The 21,979-nt window shown below is 42.5% G+C and overlaps 1 protein-coding gene across 1 annotated transcript in view; it reads right to left on the minus strand.

The window, feature by feature from the left end:
- RAB5B (RAB5B, member RAS oncogene family) overlaps positions 1 to 21,757 on the minus strand; it is a 237,526-nt gene extending 215,769 nt beyond the window's left edge. The window contains exon 1 of the mRNA XM_086963913.1: positions 21,526 to 21,757. The gene's annotated coding sequence lies outside the window, so the exon portion shown is untranslated. The remainder of the gene's footprint in view (positions 1 to 21,525) is intronic.
- Between the last annotated feature and the right edge of the window lie 222 nt (positions 21,758 to 21,979).

The following is a 21,979-nucleotide window of genomic DNA, read 5'->3' on the forward strand; positions in this document are numbered from 1 at the left end:
TTAGCTATGGCACTCCCTGAAACTTATGCAATTGTTAGACTTGATCGAGAAAAACCACCAGGAGGAGGAATAGCAATTATTTTTAAAAAACGCTATAACTGCGAATTTAATAAACTCCCATGTGAGGGCTGTGAAGGCGCAATTTATAAACTTTCACTCACACCGAACTTTACTTTCTCGGGAGCACTCATTTATAGGCCACCGGGATCTGCCTCGAAATGGATATCTCATCTCGTAGAACTTCTTGGACCCCTAATTATGAAAATGGCTAACTTCACTATTCTAGGAGACATGAATCTACACTTGGAGAAAGAGGATTGCCCAATAGTGAATGATTTCAAAACGGATCTTGCATCCCTCAACCTGACCTTAAAGAACTCTGGCCCTACACATAGAGCCGGTCATTTGTTGGATCCTATCCTCTCCAACCTAGACGACTTATCGAAACCCACGGCCATTCCTGTGCCTTGGTCTGACCACTTCCTGATTACATTTTCCCTTCTTGTAAAAAATTCCAATGGGATGAGAACACCAACTCCTATACAATTAATCAGGAAATGGAAAAAACTCGATCTAGAAAGACTTAACTCCTTTCTCGAGGGCCATCTCCCTTGTACAAAATCTACAGTACAAGAGTTTTCTACATCAGTCCAAACCTGGCTCCTAGAAGCCATCGACTCCACTTTGCCTAAAACTATATTAAAACAAAATTCCCACCGCCCCCCTGCTCCATGGTTCACTGAGACCTTGAAACAAGAAAAAAGTATATGCAAAACTGCAGAACGTCATTGGAGGAAATCCTATTGCCCTGAGTCCAAATTGGCCTATAAACATAAACTCTCAAATTATCAGAGGCTCTGCGCCAAAACCAAAGCTGAACATGCCTGCACGAAAATCACTGAAGCCCTATGTCAGTCCAAAACACTTTTCAAAACTGTAAGAGAACTAGCTGGTTCCCTTACATTACAATCTCCCCCTGATTTAAACAAATTACAATGTGATGCCCTTGCAACTTTTTTTGTAGAAAAAGTCGACAAAATCTATCAGGGTATAGAACAAACCACAACGGAAATTGCCGAGTCCAGAGCAATCCCACCTTCTATTAATATTGGCCCTGAAATCAACACTTCAGTCCCCATCACTCCCATGAAAACAGAGATGTCCTCCTACATATCCCCACTTGATGTAACACCTCCAGCCATTTTAGATAAATGGCCGTTGCTTGACTTAGACTTGGTTCGAAAACTTTTGAATTCCATCAAATCTGGCTCACCAAACGATCCACTACCGTGTTCTATCCTGAAAAAATTAAATGATAAAACCCTAGGGACAATTACCAACCTTCTTAATAAATCGCTACAGGAAGAAATCGTACCAAAGGAATGGAAACATGCAATGGTCCTTCCCCTACTCAAAAAAGCTGGAACTGACCCCAACTTGCCATCCAACTTTAGGCCTATTTCTTTGCTACCTACCTTTGCAAAGATATTGGAAAAACATGTTCACAGAGTCCTCACTGATTTCATTACCATCCATGATTTACTACCCCTCCATCAGTCAGGATTCCGTACTGGATTCTCCACGGAAACGACTCTGTTGGGCGTAACGGAGAATATCCGCCTACTGCTGGACCGCGGAGAAACGGTTGCCTTGCTGTTATTGGATCTCAGTGCAGCATTCGATACTGTGTCACATGCTGTACTTGAGCAAACCCTCCACGCCACCGGTATCAGGGGCGCCGCCTGCAACTGGATTAAATCTCTGCTAGAACAACGCACCTTCCAAGTTTTCTCCCAATCAGCATGCTCTGACACTATGACCCTTAAACATGGAGTGCCGCAGGGCTCCATATTGAGCCCACTGCTTTTCAATGTTTACATGAGTCCATTGGCCAAAATGATAGAAGAGTCTGGCCTACTCATGTTCTCGTATGCTGATGATTCCCAGCTTATTTTCTCTTTATCATCTTCGGACCCAAATAACATCTCGTCATTAAAAACCGGCCTCACTAACATCGCAGACTGGATGAGAAAAAATTTTCTCAAACTTAATGGCGAGAAAACAGAGTTACTTGTTTTGGGCAAAAACAAAGAACTCTGGGGACCCCAGCACTGGCCTGATGTGATGGGCACACCCCCGGTCCCAGTCAAATCAGCACGTAATCTCGGAGTCATCATTGATGAATCATTAAGTCTCAATCAGCAAGCTACTAAGACATCATCCACTTGCTTTGCGATTCTAAAGTGGCTGAAGAAAATCTGTTGGATGTTGCCCAATAACACCCAAAAATCGGTCATCAATGCTTTGATAACCTCCAGGCTTGATTACGCCAACGTGCTTTATCTAGGGGCCAACAAGGCCATAACCCGACGACTACAGACAGTGCAAAATGCCGCCGCAAGACTGCTGTGCAAAATTCCCATCTTCACACCTACCACCAAGTACATCCGCGAATTGCACTGGCTGAAAATCGAGAATCGGGTAAAATTTAAATCCTTATGTCTTATGCATAAGATCTCAACCAACAAGGCACCCAAATATCTTCAAAACCTTATTCAGCCCTACCGTCCATCCCGCACCCTTCGTTCAGCTACAGCCAACCAATTTGTGATCCCTAAAATCAGGCTGGCGAGAATGGGCGGCAAATCTTTTTCATACCTGGGACCTTCCCTCTGGAATACTCTTCCTTTGATTCTTAGGCAGGAAGCGAATCACCTGAAATTCAGGAAAGCCCTAAAAACCTGGCTGTTTAACATCTAAAAATCCTGATTTTCTCAATGCACGGAATCATCAGCGCCGGGAAACCCTTTGTTGGGTAGCTGTAGCGCTTTAGAAATGAAATAAATAAATACAGTAGGACTGGTAATACACCTCACAGTTTAACACATGCAGATTCGCAGATGAAAAACGACCAGGGTGGCACACCATGATATTATATTGGGCAAGTCTATTGACTTTGTTAAGGGAGTTAAAGCACTATCTAGAATACCTACGCTGACTAGAAATACCATGCAAGGAGAAGAAATTAGTCTATATGCGGGGGGGGGGGGGTGGGACACAGTTGGTTGGTTTTAGTTGTGGGTGGGAGGGAGGTTGTCTTTTTATTATCGCACCTGCCCCGCATTAATTATGCAGATATACTCATTGCTACTGCTGACATTGCAATGTAGTAAATATATATATGCTATAATTGCTAGAATGTACCGACATTAGGAATCCTTCGCACGACTTCTGCATTGATAATATGTATACCATTGAAAATGACCTTTGTTGCACTAAGAAAATTAGTCAAATATGTTTTTTTTTTTAAAACTCAAAATATTGTCCATTCCACTTCATAATATGCAACCATAATCTGATGAGTTCATTCAATTCTTCTGACCACAATGCAGCACAGAGATGGCAAGGCTCTAACTATCTATGTATTTCATATTCTTGAGAGAACAGGATGGTAGTATCTTTTAGTTAACGATCCTTAACTTCTAAGCAGCATTCAACACAGCTATGCTTGACACAATCTACTTGGACAGCCACTACTCAATTGCTCTGCACAATTCTTTCCCAACCTCGCACTGCACTCCAGGAGTGCACAGTCTGAGGAGTACTTTAGCTCGCCTTGGTAAAAAATTAGATACCACCACCATTTACTTGATCTCGTCTTCAATGGAGGACACTTGAAGCAATACCCCAACTCAAACTGGATGGATTATTTTCGTGAAAAACTCAATAGGTTAAAAAACTGAAATGCCATCTGTGGCAAATTTAAGCGACAAGGGTATTGCTTTGAAACATCGTCCTGCTATGGCACAGAAAAACTAATTTCTCATCACATTTTAGGCTTTTTAATTGACTTATTGGGCATTCTTGCTGCCTGTGCTGTATCCCAAATACAGTCCATGTTGTGGGGTCAGTGAGTCACTGGTCCCATCCTTGTGGGCACACTGTGGTTCCTCTATGAGTAATAGAGGTTTCAAAAAAACTTTCAAAGCAAAGTTCCGTTTGATCTTTTATTCATAGGTTTCTTTATAGTAAACCATTAGTATTCTTCGTTGTTCATTTCAATTCAGCATAACATAGTACCATCCTTATATATCCAATGCATTTCGGGGTTAACATATACCCCTTCATCAGGGAAAGGACACTGGACAAAAACATTACAATCAAAAATTGTCTGACTGAATCAAGAATTCAAAAAATAAATTCATTCATGCACGTTGTAGTGACCTGCGTAGTGGATAATATGACATAGGGAGTGGGAGGGGTGGGGGAAGATTATGAGGTACACCGATTATTATTCCAAAATCGTTCCATGTGATAGGGAATAATATACATGCTCTGCGTGCATCTGCTTACGTGCGTCGTGCAGTAGGTATGCTGATTACCCTGTAATGAGAATGGGTAGGAGCACGTCAGTTACCGGGTAACGGTACTACGGAATTGATATATCTGGCGTGGTACAGAGGGGGGTTGTGAGCTCGAACTGATAAGGATGGGACCAGTGACTCACTGACCCCACAACATGGACTGTTTAATGCTGATGTCGAGGGACGCCTGACATCACTTGTGGAGCACCTCAAACATTTGAATAACCTTATTCGAAAACAGCTGTGCGCCAGCCCTACCTATTCTACTGTATCCCAAATACCCCATCCCGAACTGTATCGAATATATTTTATCATCTCATTGTTGCCAACTATTTTTTTCAGCTCTTCATTGCCCACGTGGTGAGGTTTGTGATAAATTCATGCACTTTTTCATAACTTTATGTACAAAACATTTCTGTGCTCATTCAAGTTCCAGGTTTGCTATCATTATAGAATGATGTCACTACGGAATTAAGGTCTAGGCCACCGATGTGGTCATCCATATAATTCTCCTTAGTTAACGTACCAACCCTAACATACTACTTACTCATGGTAAACTCATCCTAAACTGCTCGTTCCTCTCATTTTACAGACAGAAACTAGCCACATGCCCTGCTGCCACCACAATAGGTCAAACTAGCCCCCATCTTTTTCTGAGCAACCGAACTTGCATCCATCTGAAATTCCAATACACGTCTCATCATAAATGGATCAACTTGTTCGCACAATATCAGAGAGCCAAACCTACTCCTATTATATCAAAGAGAACACAAACTGCTCCTCATCCGGACTACAACTTATCTGATCTGTCAGAATAAATCCCATATTGGCCTTCTCCAACAGAAAAAGGTTCAACTAAGCACAGGGGCGAAATATGTGAAACCCAAATAAGCAAATAGAAAAACTGTTGCATTCCTGTAGGTATTTTAGAGATAAATTGCGGGCATTCAATTTAAGTTGTAGGGTGCACATGATCCAAAGCGACTTTCCAAATGAATCCGACCTTTATTTTGGCTTGTATTCCAAGATGGCGCTCACGTTTGAGTTTCTTTCTCACTTGTATTCTTAAATCGTGCACCGCGAATCACGGTGTTCATCTCTGCATGCTCCACTAACGAGGAGTAGTTTATTTCAAAATATGGAGCATGAATTTACTTTTTTTAAAGGGACACTTGTACTTTTATACAATGCACCGTTCACCTTTTTTTCAGTTTTTACTTTACTTGACCCGGACACTGCGGTCTGTTTAACATCTTGGTACATTATTATTATATTTCACGAGGTTTTTACTTCTTTTACTTCATCACATTAATTTCCGTTTGTTTATGGGTTTACTCTGTCATTTTCCTTGACACTTCTAATCTTAAAATTGTGAAACTACCTGCAATTTTTGGAGGTTGCATCTCTCACTTCTTTCACCTAATCACTGCCAGTGGGTTCCATCATTAATTTCCGTTCCGTGTTCAGAAACCTTACTGCAGTTTCACATATTTGTGCACTTATCTCTTTTTTGTATCACTGGGGATCCACCCCAAAGGCTTGTTTATACTCATCACTCACTTAGAATATAGATACTATACGCTGAGTTAGGCGGTTCCATAGTAGTTGATCACCTTCTAGTCATTACATTTTAGGAGATTATCCCCTGATTAAGGGCAAGTCCAGAAATGCATTGGGATACCTGAGCATTTATGAACATATTATGTTATAGTGTGATGGGTTAACACTAAAAAGTTGACCATTTCAATATCAAAAAATGAAAATAAGAATTGAATACACTGACAACGTCTTTTGATTACCACTATGACGAACATTCATGGTCATCCCGATAGGGGTGTAAATCAAACTTTACCATGGAGTGCATAGTGGGGACGATACTCCCTTGCCGGGTTACGCATTAAACTTCTCTTCTAACACAAATAAGAAACATGATATATCATATTAGCATTTATTTATCCCGTTTAGGCTTTCGTCTTCCTGCTTTCTTCTCCATATTTACTCCTCTGTATCCCTGCAACTCTTCATGTAGTTAAGCACTATAGAAACAATCAAAATGACAGAAAATATCCCACATTTCCCTACGTCTCATTTCCCTAAAGAATTTTCCTCTTCCTTTAGTTACCTTTTGATGGCAATTGTCTGAAGCAATCTTCAAGTAGTGTAGGTGCTATCAGAGAAACTAATTTTACTTGCACCTCACTATGAAACAGCGAAAGATCACCTTCGTCATACAAAGGAACCCTCCCCCAAGTTCATTATAAAGATCCTAAAAAGTACTATTCTAACGTCATAAAAACTCAAACCTGCCCCTTCATCATTGCAACTACCCCAAGACATACCACTCTCTCTTTCCCCACCCCTGTTCTGAAAAATGTACTCTTCCACTCCTGGCTCACTGCTTCCTCTGTGATCATCCTCTGCTGTAGTTGCCTATCACGGTGCCCATAATAATGTATCTGCCGTCTCTCTATTTGGTATAATATTCTGCTACAATTTTCGACCTCGATCTCCACTCTTCCTCCATTAACATTTGGGTCTTCTTTAATAGCCATATGCAAATCAGGCTTGACCCTGTTCCTCATGGGAACAGACCAGTCCGAACTGCCTAGCCAGGTCTTCTTGGACAGGAAACAAGCCTTTTTTAAATCTTCATCAGCACCTACCACTTTGCTTAACACAAAATATGTACTGTCTTTGCAAATCAAACAACACTTTAGGTCTGAAAGCTTTTCCTCTCTGCTGCAGGGCTCATCCCATATGCTCCCACTCATACCCACCTCTAAAATGAAGCTTAGAGTCTCTTGCTCCAATTGCGCATGCTTAGGTAGCTGTGAATTGTCTTGTAAGGCAGTATATCCTTGTAACGTCCTCTTTATTTCCACATCACCTAGGGCATTTCTGTATGCCAGAAAACCCATAACTTACTTTCCTACCTAGCGCTTGCTTGGTCAGTGAGTCATCAGCACCAGAGCACCCTATGGTAATAGTGTGCTTTCCATTCATTCATGCCTTCATCCAATTCTCCTTCTCACCATCTAATTGTCTTAAACCTGTCAGCATCAGCTCACATCTGCAAATCACCATTTCACACATGCACACTATCCACTCTAACCCTAAGCACATTTACATCCCTGAAAACAGCAGCCTGCACTATCGATCACTGATGCTTGAATGAATGTTACTGCACAGTACTTGTCCAACATCCACCATCCCTTCAGAACAACAGATCCACCAAAAAATGTCACTACCAACTGGTCTACAAACTGCTCCTTAGACACCGAATGAAGAATTAATTTGGAACTCACTGAAACAACATTACACCCAACACCCCAAGTGCCACAGAGAAACTATCTTGTTAGCAAAACCAACTACTATGTATTTGGTCTTTGATGCAAACTGCCCTTTCGATGAGTCATTGATGATCAGCTCAGAATTACTAAAACCGTTATACTGATCTTATAAGTGGATAGCCTCCTCCTCCAAAGGTCCCATCTGAGTAATTCTGCAAAGTTAGCCCCTCATCTCAATATGAAAACCGAGGAACTTGAGACCCATCTCGCAAACCTGAGGAAAGCGTAGGCCCTGCCACCTACCACCTCACTATTCCCTTTGGTGACCTTAAGTTTCATCACTTAGGACTCCCTCTATGTTCCTAGAGCTTATTAAAACCCACCCTAAATCTGAATTGCTCTTCATAATCTATTAAAAGGATGATGAAACATAACTCTGCATCAAAATAAGCAAACCACAGACTGCTCTTTTCTTAAAGGGAGAAAGTTTGTTTTATTTGCAGAGTAAACTAAGAAAATTCCTTCAGCTTCCTCACCTTCCGAGACCAAGAATCCTAACAAAGACATCTTACAAATTAGAACCTTCCCAAACAACCTGAAAACCTCTCATGAAGAAACCGGCACATGACGCAAGGAATCCTGGCAATCGCAGATCAATGTAAAAGGATGCTTGTTAGACAGAGTCAAGGAGCAGCATACCACCAACCCTCAAATGGAATCTAAACCTCCTCAAAAGGAATCTAAACCTGTTGGGTAATTTTCAAGTGGTATTCTGTCCAAACTGTGTGCATAGATGTTTATAATCTCCGCCAGGAAAACCTTGAATCTCAAGCAGATGCCAAATGAGCATTCTTTTCATCCTCCTAAATCAATTTTGATAATGCGTATTCTACCTTCCTCCATTTTTGCCATACAGGTGTGCTTGTTGATGGCTATTGTTGATATGTCTGCTTCTGTTATTCAATAAAGAATGTCTTTAAAAAAATACAGGTGTGCATGGTCAAACCTTTAACTGATCCTCTTATCTTAACCACCACATGCAGTCTTCTTTTCAGTCCCTTTCCTTACTCCCAGGAGACCATTAAGGAAGCACTACTACAATTACAATGTTCAATACTCAGGACCTACTTAATTACACAAGTAACCAACTAGACCTCCAAAAAGTGCCTCATATCCATCTACTTGCCGTAAATTTAAATGCCCTCTTGATGCTTTTATCAGCAATCTCACTCACAAGCTAAGACCCCCTTAGGCAAAGTGTGCATTAAAGCAGAAACACCTATACTATCATCTAGGTGCTGCATTACGAGTCTAGCATACGTTTGGTCTCCACACATTGCATTGCCCCCCTCACCTTTCCCACGTGCATGTACTGTAAGCATCGCACACTGCTTATGAATATTCTGTTGTAAACACCTTTATGCTGTGTCAAGACTGCCACAACATGGTCGGAGTCTAAAGCTAGCCCTTACAGCACACAGCCAGTTCTTCACATATAGGTAAAATTATCCCAACTCTCTTTGCAACCCTACAGGACAACTCTCAAATACAATCCACAAACAAGGCAACAGCGATACATAGACAGTCATTCCACACAAACACCACTTGCCCTTGCTTACTGAGAAAACCTCCATCCCTGCACTCCCATCATGAACAATCCATATGGCTGGCCCTGCATGATAAGCCCAACATTCCGTTGTGTTGTGATAAAGCACCCAACATACTCTACTCGTCATTGAGTTCTCAACTTGCCCTTCAAATACATCATAAAGACTTCAACATGCCCCCTCTCGTCATAAAGACCCCATCTCTCACTATAAAGATTTCAACATGTCCCATCCCTGTTTAAACTCTAAACATGGCCCTCTCTTACCATTAAGAGTCATAATCCCAATTGTAAAGATTCTGAAAAGGTCCATTTCTGGTAAATAAACCTGCTACTCTTCATCATGCAGATTCCAACTAGCCCCATGATGGTTGTACATAGCTTAACTGATTACTCTTTCACCATAAACAACCTGCCCCACCTCATAATACAAGCCATAAATTGCGCCCCTTTCACAGTAGGGTCCAATTTGGGCATAATCCAATCTAGGTGAAAAACATCCAAAGTATCATCACATGTTCCATTCTTTCCTATGGCCTCTCTTTACCCTCTCCCGCACGAGTAGTCTCTCTTCCACTTTTTTTTTTTTTTTAGACAAATGAATCTTTTGAACTGGCCTCAGAGTGGAGGAAGCAATAAATGTGCAACCCCCCAGGGGTAACACCTCACTATGGGGAGCTAACATTATTTCTTTTCCATTGTTAAGGCGTCATCCAAGCCTTCTTTCTTCAAAAATAACCAAACTGACAACTCTCTCAGCTAAAAAATAAGATTGAACTTGACTAACCTTTCAATCTCTCAACACAAAACCTAAACACAGATCCACTACCATCATAAAGATTCCGCGTAGTCCCCTTGATAATACCAAAGACAAAAATCTTTGCTTTTCCAGGTGTAGAGAGTCTAAAATGTTCCTCTTGCATCATAAAGAGCCCAAGATGCTCCATTTTCATCCATGTTACTTTAAAGAAGGGCCTGATTTAGACATTACTTAACTGTTACTGGCCACTACCACTTCCTTCTCTATTTTTAAGCTGCAGGATTGGGAGGGGGTGGAGGGAAGGGAGTTGTTTACATTACAATTCCAACTTTACTACAAAACTCTTACAATGCCTTGCAGTCGCATAAGACAATATGTTTTCTCGTTGGATTAGGGACAATTAGGTGCTTGATTTAACAGAGCACAAACCGTGAGACGCTCTACACAAATCAGACAAAGGGAAGTGTTTAAATGGACAGGAGTATCAAACATTTCTTGAATTGTTAACTGCTGAAACTTTTTTTAGATAAAGTATTAATGGTGGCTTAAAAATAGAAATTAGAGATTTCTACAACGTTCTAGTAAAGGTGCCTTTCAGAAATGACTGACTTACCAGAGTGATCATAGAAGCAAAAATCATTACAGCCATCTGATTTGCGTCTGATAGGGAGACATTACGAATCTGACTGGAAAGGACCCAAAATGTGCCTGACAGATAGGTTTCAGACTGCATACTACTCACGCCGATCTTCAACAAACTCTTCCCACCCAAGGTGGAGCCAAGACAAATTTCACTTCAAACACACATTCCTACAGATTCCCACATGGCACTCTCCAATCTCTAACAGAAGCCTACCGACCACCAGCTGTCATCACAAGCAAAGCAAAAAAGCCCCTTCTACAAGAAACCAACCCTGGGAGCAAGGCCAGGAGACCGGAACAACAACTGATTTGCTCAAGACAGAATCCAACCTGCATTAACTCCCCTTCTAAACTAAAAGGTACCACCAACATAAAACATAGAAAACAAGAGAATAACAAATTGTAAATCCTTTAACTATTTACAGTGCGCAAACAAATGCAAAAGCAATACCAGCAAGCGGTATATTAAAAATATGATTTTTCTTTTTTGTCTTTGCAAATTTGTAGGGCACAATCCATGTCCAAGCAAAAGACCACTTTATAAAACTAAAACTTCTAAGAATTTCCATCATGTTGATTAGACCATACTTCTCACTGTACTAGATAAGAGATTAGAGAGATGGTTTACCTAAAACTTAAAATCCATAGCTTTAGCATCTTTTAAAAAATATATATATTTATACTTCTAGGCCCTTGTTCGCTCAGTCCAAATTCACACACAAACAACATAGAAAACTTATATTAAAAAAAATATATATATGACAACAGAAAAACAAAACATAAAGCAGCAATAGTATGTACACAATGGGAACAAAGCAATTGGCGTAAAGGTGGTGCTAACTCCAATTGGAAAAATAAGATTGAAATTGACTGAAACACTGACATATAGGAGTTGTTAAAATATCCGGTTATGTGTATTTCCAGTAGACGACCCTAAAACTACGCTACTACTGGACCCTTAAGAGCCACCAGAGGTTAGCATCGTTTAGGCCAAGTACACTGGATTATAAAATCATTGGCAAAGCCCAAAAGTTTCGCCTATGCAAGAGCTATTGGCTTTGGTAATATGTTTAAGCCATGTTGGACACAAGTGTGGCTGCTGTTCAGCATGGCTAAAAGTTAGTGGCATAAAGGAGAGTGGTGCGGAGTGGCGTAAAGTTCAGTATCATGGACTAGAGTGAAGTGTTATGGAGTAGCATGGAGTGGCAAAGAGTGGTGGAGTGTCGTGGAGGGAGTAGTGTCGTACAGTGGAAGGGTGTAGAGTGGAGCAGAGAGCTCCACTCTAGGGTGCTAAGTGGAGTAGTTTTGTAGAGTGGAGTACATCAGAGTATATCAGAGTATATTTACGTAGAATGAAGTAACAGAGTGTAGTAGAGTAGAATGGCATAGAATGGAGCAAAGTGGAGTACAGTGTTGTAGAGTGTCTTAGAGTGGAGTAGAGTGGAGTAGAGTGGAGTAGAGTGGAGTAGAGTGGAGTAGAGTGGAGTAGAGTGGAGTAGAGTTGAGTGGCATAGTGTCAGAGTGGAGTGGCATTGAGTGGAGTAGGGCGTCATAAAAAAGAGTGGAGTAACCTGGCATGGAGGGTTGCAGAGTGGAGAGTGGAGTAGTGGCCGAGTGAAGTAGAGTTTTGTGGAGAGGCAGAGTAAAGTTTAATGGAGTAGCGCGTCATAGAATATAATATTGCGTTGTGTAGTGTAGTAGGATGGGGTACAGTGGACTAGATTGAAGGTGCGTAAAGTACAGAGCAGACTGGCGTGAAGTTCAAAGGCATAGAATCCATTGCTTTTTTAATAAAGTGGCGTTGAGCACATTAGCACTGAGTGCAGTGACAGTAGAGTGGTCTACAGTTAAGTGGTGTAGAGTGTAGTGCGGCATCATAGACTGCAGTGGCACAAAGTGGAGTGGTGTAGAGTGCAGTGATGTAGAGTAGATTGTTTTGGAGTGGCGTGGTGCATGGTAAAGTGGAGGGGTGCATGGTAGAGTGCATAGGTGTGGTGTAGAGTAGTGTACAGCATAGAGTGCAGTGGAGCACAGTAGAATAGAGTGAGTGGAGTGGCATAGAGTAGAGTGCTGTAGAGTGTAATTGGATTTAAAAAGCATTTACTACCCATGAAGAGGCGTTGAAGTGCTTTACGACAAGCAGCATGTTACTCCAGAACTCAAGGTTAGTGGTTAATCTGGTGGTTATTGCCATTAGTCCTGTGCTCTCAAGAAAACATTGTATGCATTTACTCCAGTTACTTTGTGATAGATTATACATAACCAGTTACGTGTGATCATTAGTGGGGCTATATGAATTCAGGTGAGTCACTGGTGAGATAGGCTGGCAGAGTTTAGGTAATGTTAGGTTACAACAAAGTGAGTTAGGTTGCGCGGTTCGCGCTGATTCTTAGCGCCGGGTGCTTGTCCCCCACTGGAAAATCAGCACCAACTGCACTGTGCGCAGTGCAGGAGAGCACTGCTTCTTTTTTCTGCTCAAGTAGATGTTCTACAGGAGCGGCAGCTTCCTCAACGTCAATGGAAGGTTTCTCAACACAAGCTGTAGTGGCCATCGACGATCGCCCCCGTTGAGAAATCTCGCTTGGAGGTAGTCTGAAGTAAGATTTTCCTCGCACGCCAACTTAGCGTTGGCGAGCGAGTAAAAAAACGCGCTTCACAAGTTTTTTGAAACTCTGCACACTACGTGGAGAAAGAAAAACTCGGAGAGCGGAGCAGTATTTCACGCCCAGGTCTAGGTGTGATCTATTAAATGAGGTATGAACCAATTGCAGAATTACAATAAGAAGGATTGAGACAGGCTTGAGACTGAGAAGAAGCTACACTCTGAAACAGAAAGCATGCAGAGTATGGAAAAGGTAAGAACAGGGTCACTCTGAAGAAAAAGTATGCTGAGTTAAAGTTTTCATGCAGGGTTTTAAGAGTATAATCGGCGATGGTTTTCTGAGACAGCAAGCAATAGGAGAATGTAAGAAACAATCTCGAAAGAAAGAACATTATACATGGTGCTCCATATATGGGGCAGACCGTTTTAACACGGGTTCGAGTTTACAAATTATTTATCAAGATCACCGAAGTGCAGGCAAACTAAAAAGGAGTTATTAATAAATAAAAACTCATTGTGAACCAGCTTTTTCACTGAAAAAGAAAGGGACTCTTTTTTTGGTGGATGTCAACACTTTCGCAAAAAGATACTTCCCTGTAACTACAGTTCTACAGCTTGGGTAAGTTTTCTTAGCATCACATGCTAAAATCAATCCACGTCATTGAGGTGGCATTTCCACAGTGACTTATAAAAGCAGTGCACAACATACCTGAAAAGCCTTAAATCACAGCCACTCTAGTACCACACTCACCATTGGAAAAGAACCGAACCACACCCAGCGAGGCAAGCATACCCTTAACCTCACCTCTCCCAGAAGCCATCTTACTTCCAGAACGAGTGTGAAAACTCAAGTACAATACTGAGCCAATATATGAGGTGGAGCAGGAAGGGTCGCATGCGAATCTACAAAAGAAACCAATGCTGGAGAACTGAAGCTAAGAGCAACTCTTCTCCAGCAGACATTAATACAGTGATTTAAAATGACCTCCTAACTATCCAACATGACTGAACATTGCCTTTTACCTCCATCAAAAAATCTCACAACAAGCAAGTCCCACTGTGCGTGGACTACAACATGATAAACCTCCCTGGAGCCCTTTCAGACTCCAGGCTAAAATGTTAACATAGGAATGGCAGAGAATGCACATTCAGCAAACAAGAATACTGTGAAGCAAGAACAGCAGACTGTGCAATGTATAAATGGCAATAACAGAATGTAAGATAACAAAAGAGTTAGCTAAGTGGTTTGGATAAGAGATGGAATGAATACCAAGTCTTGGAGAGGTGACTTCCAAGTAAGTGAGCTCTACTCCAAAGTACTGAACCAGCAGCTGCATATCTACTTCTGATCTGTACACCTGTTGCACCAGTCAAAATCGCCCAGCAACCGAGAATTGTGAAAGAATTAAGAGTAGGGAGTAGTGAAGGTGTTGTCGATAGCCTCATACAGTGGGAACAATGTCCAGTTCTGGTTACAAACGTAAACAAATTAATTATCTATCTGCGATCAGGGAGGCGTTGGGCCAGTCCATGTTTGAAGGTATAAGCTCCCTTGTCAGAAGGTCCTCTGCCTCGTCCCTTGGAGTTCTTGCCCAGTTGGGACCCCACATGTATCCTCTACCCCCAGCTGCTGGCAGGCATGTTGCTTGCGACGTTATGACAATTTGGTTAGGGGAGATTGTTCTGGAAGGTTTGCTGCTTCTAGAAGGGACTTCTGGCTGTCGCGATTTGGAGTGCACCCATGGCTTTGGCAGTATCTCCGTCCTTTATTTTATCCAACATCTTATCAACCAGCGGATTGAAGAGGGGCTCTCTGTCGATATACAGGCTGATGAGGAGTTATTTAACCTTTGGTTTGAAACCAGAAATATGCAGCCAGGAGAAGAGGCAAACAATACTGGAGGTGATTACTGCTCTGGCGGCTGTGCCCGCTCAACTAAAGTGCACCATACAGTGTCATTATAGAAATAACTTCCCTCCTCTATGATTTCCGTCTCGCTTGAGCCAGTGCATGTGCTGCTCTACGAGACATTTAGTAAGTGGGCTTTTAAAAGTGCTTCCACATGCTTTTGCTGGCCTAGCACTTGCAGTTACGCTCGCAGCCGCCAGCTTTCATCGCCCGAGGCGCCATGTGGAGCGTGATCACTTTCACCGCTGCTGCGCACGCACCACTAGCGTGCTTTATTTAAATTTCCTTCTTGCCTTCACACACAACTCGCTCACTACTCGCGTGTTTAAAGAAAGCCCTTTACAGCAATTCTTTTTGCACGTGCGCACACAACTCGCTCACCACTCGCGTATTTAAAGAAAGCCCTTTATAGCAATGCCCCTTAATATGCTTCTTGTGTCTGATGTTTAACTACTTTCGTGAGAAAGTGGACCAATGTAACTAAATCCAGGCTTGTTTCAACGGTAGCAGCATATTTGGCTTTCAATTTATCACATTGTCCTTCTATCAGTATAGGGGAAAGCAGCCCTGTTCTCAACTGTATCCAAATGGACAACACTGAAAACTATCAGTTTTGATCAGCTCTCCGGCTACCTCCAGGTGCCCCACCCATATGTGTGTAATTAAAACAAACACCTGACTTTGTGCGTACCACTCACGACGTTCTGTTTAACACAACCTACCCATTCACACTACATCTCCCGGCATGCCTTAACAATCCACCCGCCTGGTGTTCACAACTCCCCAAATCAACTTAGCGACAAAATACCCCAATATTAATGATAGAAAATAATCATAAAGATACAGTACATCTAAATAAAAACCATATGTGCTTGACACTTTCTCTATGATCATGTCAATAACGAAGCATATATAATCACGTGGAATAGCAAAACATCAGTTAAAATCATATGCGATGCAAGTCCTTTTGTGCTCCCATGATGGTGTTTTTTAATATTCATGACTGGAAACACCTCTTGTGCTACTGATATTGAATGTGGCTGCAATTTTCAAGACGTTATCATCCATCCAATGTTCAATAATTCTAGTTATGAAACAGGGGCAATCTGACCGATGGACGTGAATGTAAAGGGAAGTCTATGTATCTTCCAAACATGCAGCTGTGCAGCTCCCCCTAGTGGTGTAATGCGGCTCACGACACTTTACCTGAAGCAATTTACGGAGCAGCTCATTTACAATAGAGGGCAGAGCTCTGCAGATATCTTATTCACAGATTTTATTTATTTTTGCAGAAAGTTTTCATCATGTTAAAGGGCTAATGAGGCCATTACTTTCTTGTTTGTGAATATCGGCTCTGAGAGCCGCCAGTCGCCCTTCACTGTTGACAGGATTTTAAACATGAGACATCTTGTACTGTAGCAGAATAGAGACATGCGGGTAAAAATACCAGAGCTATCGTAAACACTATTTTTGTTCTCTTTTTGTGTAACAAAATAGTGCTCACCAAAAAATATGTAATAGTCTTGTGCACATAGTATGTTTGGTTTGAGACTGCTGGGGCTGTTACATTTTATTTGCATTGAGTTTGTGGACGTGAACATGTCCTCTGCAATTTCAAGCTGTGCAACAGCAAATATTCTGGACTAGTACACAGGCACTGGGCAGTCACAGAGTACATTTGGCATGTGCAGTTGTTCTTTGTCGCACATCATCACTCTCGCTGTCAAACTCCTATCCGCACTTCTCATGGTTTCCCCCCCCCTCCCTCGCTAGCCACAACAGAGATCCTTTCACCGCCACCCTCAACTCTCCAATTCTTTCGCTTCACTTCCATCTTTCCAGTTTCCCTAGGCTCTTCCCCATCTCGAACTCTCCTACCATTCCACCCTATCGCTCCAAGAATGCACTCCACCTTACTACCAGTAATGCGCGCTTGACTGCTTTCTGTATTAAAAGAAGTTGCATGCTCTACAAAAGATATCCTACACTTTCCAGTGGAAAAGCATGAAGAGCAGCGGAAGAGCTTGTGTGGGGTATAGGAGGAGCCCTGCCGTTGCCAGGTGCTTTGTAAATACACTAACAAGCTATGTGAATTAAAACAAGCATTGGCATAGCCAATAGGTCTCGCCTTTGGGACCTTATAAGTATTTAGTTATGCAGCACAATATCCTTACTGCAACAGCATTAACTGTTCCGTGGCTAAACACTTATAAGATCCCAAAGGCGAGACCTATTGGCTATGCCAATGCTTGTTCTGCACTTGTTACCAGGATGCTGCAGTAGGGCTTCCAACTTCTCCCATTGGGCCTTTCACAGCGTAACAGGAGGCCCACAGAATTGCAGATAAGTCAGTGGGTGGTAGCACAGACTGCCACAATTGTGACAGCTGCTTCAGTGTGCTTGCTCTCCATGTCTGGGAGAGTCACCTATCGCTTGTGCTGCAGCTTGCTTACAGTACAAAAGGAGGTGGTGATGGACGGAGCATCTGAATCAAAGAAACACTCACACCCAGTCAAAAGATCTGGGTTTAATCCATCACCGTTCTTTAGCCCACTCTGCCACCCCAGTTCAGACATGGCTATATGCAAATCAGTCTGACCCTGTGCCTCATGGGAACAGTCCAGCCCGAACTGAGCCCGAACTGCCAAGCCAGGTCCTTCCCTGGACCGGAAACAAGCTTCCGAGGACCGGTTTCTGGCATTCCAGCCGTCTTCAGCCCGGCTTGCTTGAATCCAGTGGCAAAGTGAGCAAGGGACTCACGTCTGAGCATACCCTGCCACACTTATGGTGGCCAAAAGCGGTACAAAAGGAGGTGGTGATGGACGGAGCATCTGCATCAATCAAACACTCACACCCAGTCAAAAGATCTGGGTTTAATCCATCACCATTTTTTAGCCCACTCTGCCACCCCAGTTCAGACATGGCTATATGCAAATCTGTCTGACCCTCTGCCTCATGGGAACAGTCCAGCTCAAACTGCCAAGCCATGTCTTCCCTGGACCGGAAACAAGCTTCAGAGGACCGGTTTTTGGCATTCCAGTCGTCTTCAGCCCGGCTTGCTTGAATCCAGTGGCAAAGTGAGCAAGGGACTCACGTCTGAGCATACCCTGCCACACTTATGGTGGCCAAAAGCGGTACAAAAGGGCTGGACTGTTCCCATGAGGCACAGGGTCAGACTGATTTGGCGGCTGCCTATTACAAGCGGACAATGTCTAAACTTAAATGTATGTAACACCTCTCCACACTCACTTGGAGGCTCATGAAATTTTATTTCTTTGCTGTAACTTGAGCTTAATACAGTTTTAGTATGATTTTATAAAAATAGCATTTTTATACACTCACATTGTATGGTAGACAGAGCACAGACATTATACGATCGCTCGTATAAAGACAACCCTAGTTGCCCGTGTAGATGCAATTCATTTATTTTATGTAGGGAGGGGGTGTGTGATGATTTTAATTAATCAAGCAATAAACATTAAACTAAAAAGAAAAAAGAAACAATTGACGGCTGATGCCAGGGCTTGTTGCGCAAGGACATCTGATATAAATGAAACTAGTGCGAGGTGCAGAAACAGCAGTCCGCGGTTAAAGAATCTCTGTTACTTAAAAATGTGGTTCATTCCTGAAGGGAAATTCTCAAGCTGGTCAGTCTAAAACACAAAGCTAGCAAATAGAAAGCAAGCAAATGTGAGTTGCAAACCACAAAACCAATGGTAAGCAATGGGCAGAATGCATTCCACGGGAAGCTTCCTGAATGTCCCCAAGATATTGTTAGTAAAGAAGAGTGCTGTCTGGTAGGCTTCGGCCTAAAAATTACCTACTAATTGCTTGACCAGACAGTCTTAAAAAGCACATTGAACTTTACAGGAAGCCAATGGAGTCAGTACAGAATGGGTGTCCCTTGCTGGAATGTTTGAGCTCCAATCACTGGTTTGGATGCAAAATGTCATCTGTTTTGTAAGTACTGTGGTTTCCAAAAAGATTATTTAAAAAAAATTAACACATACTCTTACAGGGGCTTTCAATTAGCCCTCTTCATCCTTTGGTCTGTTTTCGCCTCATTCATATTTTGCTTCTGCCCTTCACATCATAATGGATGGGGAAATGGGTCTACCCACTTTAGACACTTGCCTCCTTTTGTGCAAGTGACGGTATTCTTCCGAACTATGTAGTCATCCACACAAAAATGTTTCCCTGTCTTTGCCAAGAACTGGAGTAACAAACCAAGGTGGAGACCATCTTTCGATGACATTTAATACCAATCGAAGATGGTTGCCCTTGCATCCGCAAATAAAAAATGGGCAGTCTCCGTTGAATGAGTTTTGTTATACGCTACCAAAACACATTCAAAGAAAGCAGGCATTTGTTAAAGTCAATAGCTTACCAGCCAACACCAAACCTATTGGCTTTGTCAATGCTTGTATTACATGATCAGTTGACCTACATCGAGGTTTAAGATTTCTTCATGGTCGTTCTGGGAAACGTCAGGCATGATTACATGAGCCAAAACCTGGTAACAAATTGTTTCTTCATGTTATCAAGTGGCGTGCGCAAATCGTAAAGAGCCTTTATTAAAAACACTGCGCGAGGCACTCTGGGTCTGTGTTGTATCTTGCAAATTCATTTTGTTATCTGTCTCTTTAATGCCTGCATTCCTTTTAGATCTTTATTGTCTTTGGTGTTCTCTCTCTCTGCTGGGACTGGCAGTTGCTTGCTAGCCTGGAGAGGGACACCAGCTGATGTTCGTAGCTTATAATAAATAATCTACTTACCACTTCTTTTATGTGGTCGTTGTAACTTCCTCAACACAACAGTCTGCTGATTGTAGAGAGGAGAAGGTTACTGCAACCCTCAGCCCAAGAGATTAGGCCTCAACTATCAGATTTACATTCAACTCAGTAAAAAGGTTCACATTTTGTTCCTGCATCTGTACTCGGATGAGGGGCAAGCAATTTATGAAGGAACAAACGAGATAATTGCAATTACCATGTTCATTTTTCATGACTAGTTTCGAATAGGCACTATACAAGGTACTCCCACAGCCAACAATGGGCCTTGTTTACATTTTGAATGTATTAGTTCTACTTAGCTTTCATAAGCAAGACTGCTGATTAAACAAAGAGTTATGGCGAACCTCAGAAGCTTTAATTGTTTCCTAATTAAATGGTGGGCAGAGCTGAACCTCTAGTGAGCCAGTTATTATTTATTATATCATTTTCATGAAGTATAGAAAATATTTCATCGTTGACTGTGAAAAGTGGGCTTTTAGACCACCGAGTTTGGAATTATAAAAGGACCCAAAATTGTAATGTAGATCTATACGATGAGTAAAAATAAATGTTATTGGAAGAAGCATACAGATAAATAAAAAACCTCAACTGACTTCAGAAAGTACTGCTTAATGCCTCATTTAATCCATGCAAGCCTGACTTAATAAAGAGAACACATGGAACCATATTCACAAGGCCCGATTTTGATCTTCCTGCGTGGATTTAACCCCTGGTCATGTTAAAGATTAAATACCGTTGTAGGGATCTGCACCAAACAAATGTCAAGGCATAAACCTTATGAGCAAATCGGTCATGTGTAATAAGAAAATGTTGCACCACTGTTTAGAGAAGGAAGGATCATCAAAACTCATTCGATGCTTAACCTCTCATGCGTTATGGCCCTCAGCCACACAAAATTACGGTACTAAGTGTAGGTTAATATCTGCACAGAAAGATATATGCTATATTTATTTTTAGATTGTAGGAGTACTTAAGCCACCACAGCTATGGCAAAGAATGACCGAGCTAAAGATGGGGGAAGAGGAGGTCAGAAACAGGGAGTGCCCCTCCTCGTATCTAGATCTGTCCGTTATGTCTTAGGTATCTGTCCATGCCTAAGAACTGCAAGGCAAGATCCTTCTCTGTTGTACCTTTTTCCAAGCCTACTTTCCTAGATTTAACTCCATCCTTCCAGGAGTCGCACTTGGTACATACAGGTATCCTCCTTCGGAGACAGAACAACGCCCCTTGACTCGTCTCGTGAGGACCCCTCCTCAGCCCCGCTCCAGGCCAATGTGCGTAGGACTCTACTTCAGAGCAGGGAACCCAGGTTGCGTTATGCCCCAAAACCCTGGCCATGAATTACTTCCTCCCTCCTGACTTTCTCCAGGTCTCCCTTCTGTAGGCACGGATCTAATCCAAAGACCCCTCCCTAGGCCTCTACTGCCATCCCTCGGAGACCCAAATATATAGTTTCGGCTTTCCTCATTACAAGCGCTGCACTTGCGTAGAGTTTCTTCTCAACAGGCAACATTCAGCCCCTCTGCAAGACAAGCTCCGGGCCCCACTCGTACACTCACCGTCTTTGCTTCTCCTGCGCCGCTCCCAGGGTCCTCCTGACACTGAGAAGCCCCTCCTCGGTCGGCCCCGCCCCCTGGCGGCACGGACACGCAGCTCAACCAATCACATCCACGCTATTGGTTGGTGCAACCAATTGCATCTCGGCATTCTGCATCTACGCCCATCAATATTGGGGCGTTGTTCACACAAGGACTGACAGGTTGCATAGTCAATCAGTGAAAGAATACCACTAGAGCGATACCACTTGCGTCCAACAGGAAGTAAATAGTGATTTTATTGGCAACCAAACTAAACCAATTACTTGGCCAAGACAGTTAGCAGGGCGGGCTATAAGAAGACGACTTCTGCAGACGGGTGGGGGAAGGGGCGTGGCCACTTTGCTGCCTGTAAACAGAAAATAAGGTGATCATGGAAGGCGAGGCCAGGTCCGCAGTATAGCCAATGGCGCTGGCG

Source organism: Lissotriton vulgaris, chromosome 1_1 (assembly GCF_964263255.1).
Source record: "Lissotriton vulgaris chromosome 1_1, aLisVul1.2, whole genome shotgun sequence".
Lineage (NCBI taxonomy): Eukaryota > Metazoa > Chordata > Amphibia > Caudata > Salamandridae > Lissotriton > Lissotriton vulgaris.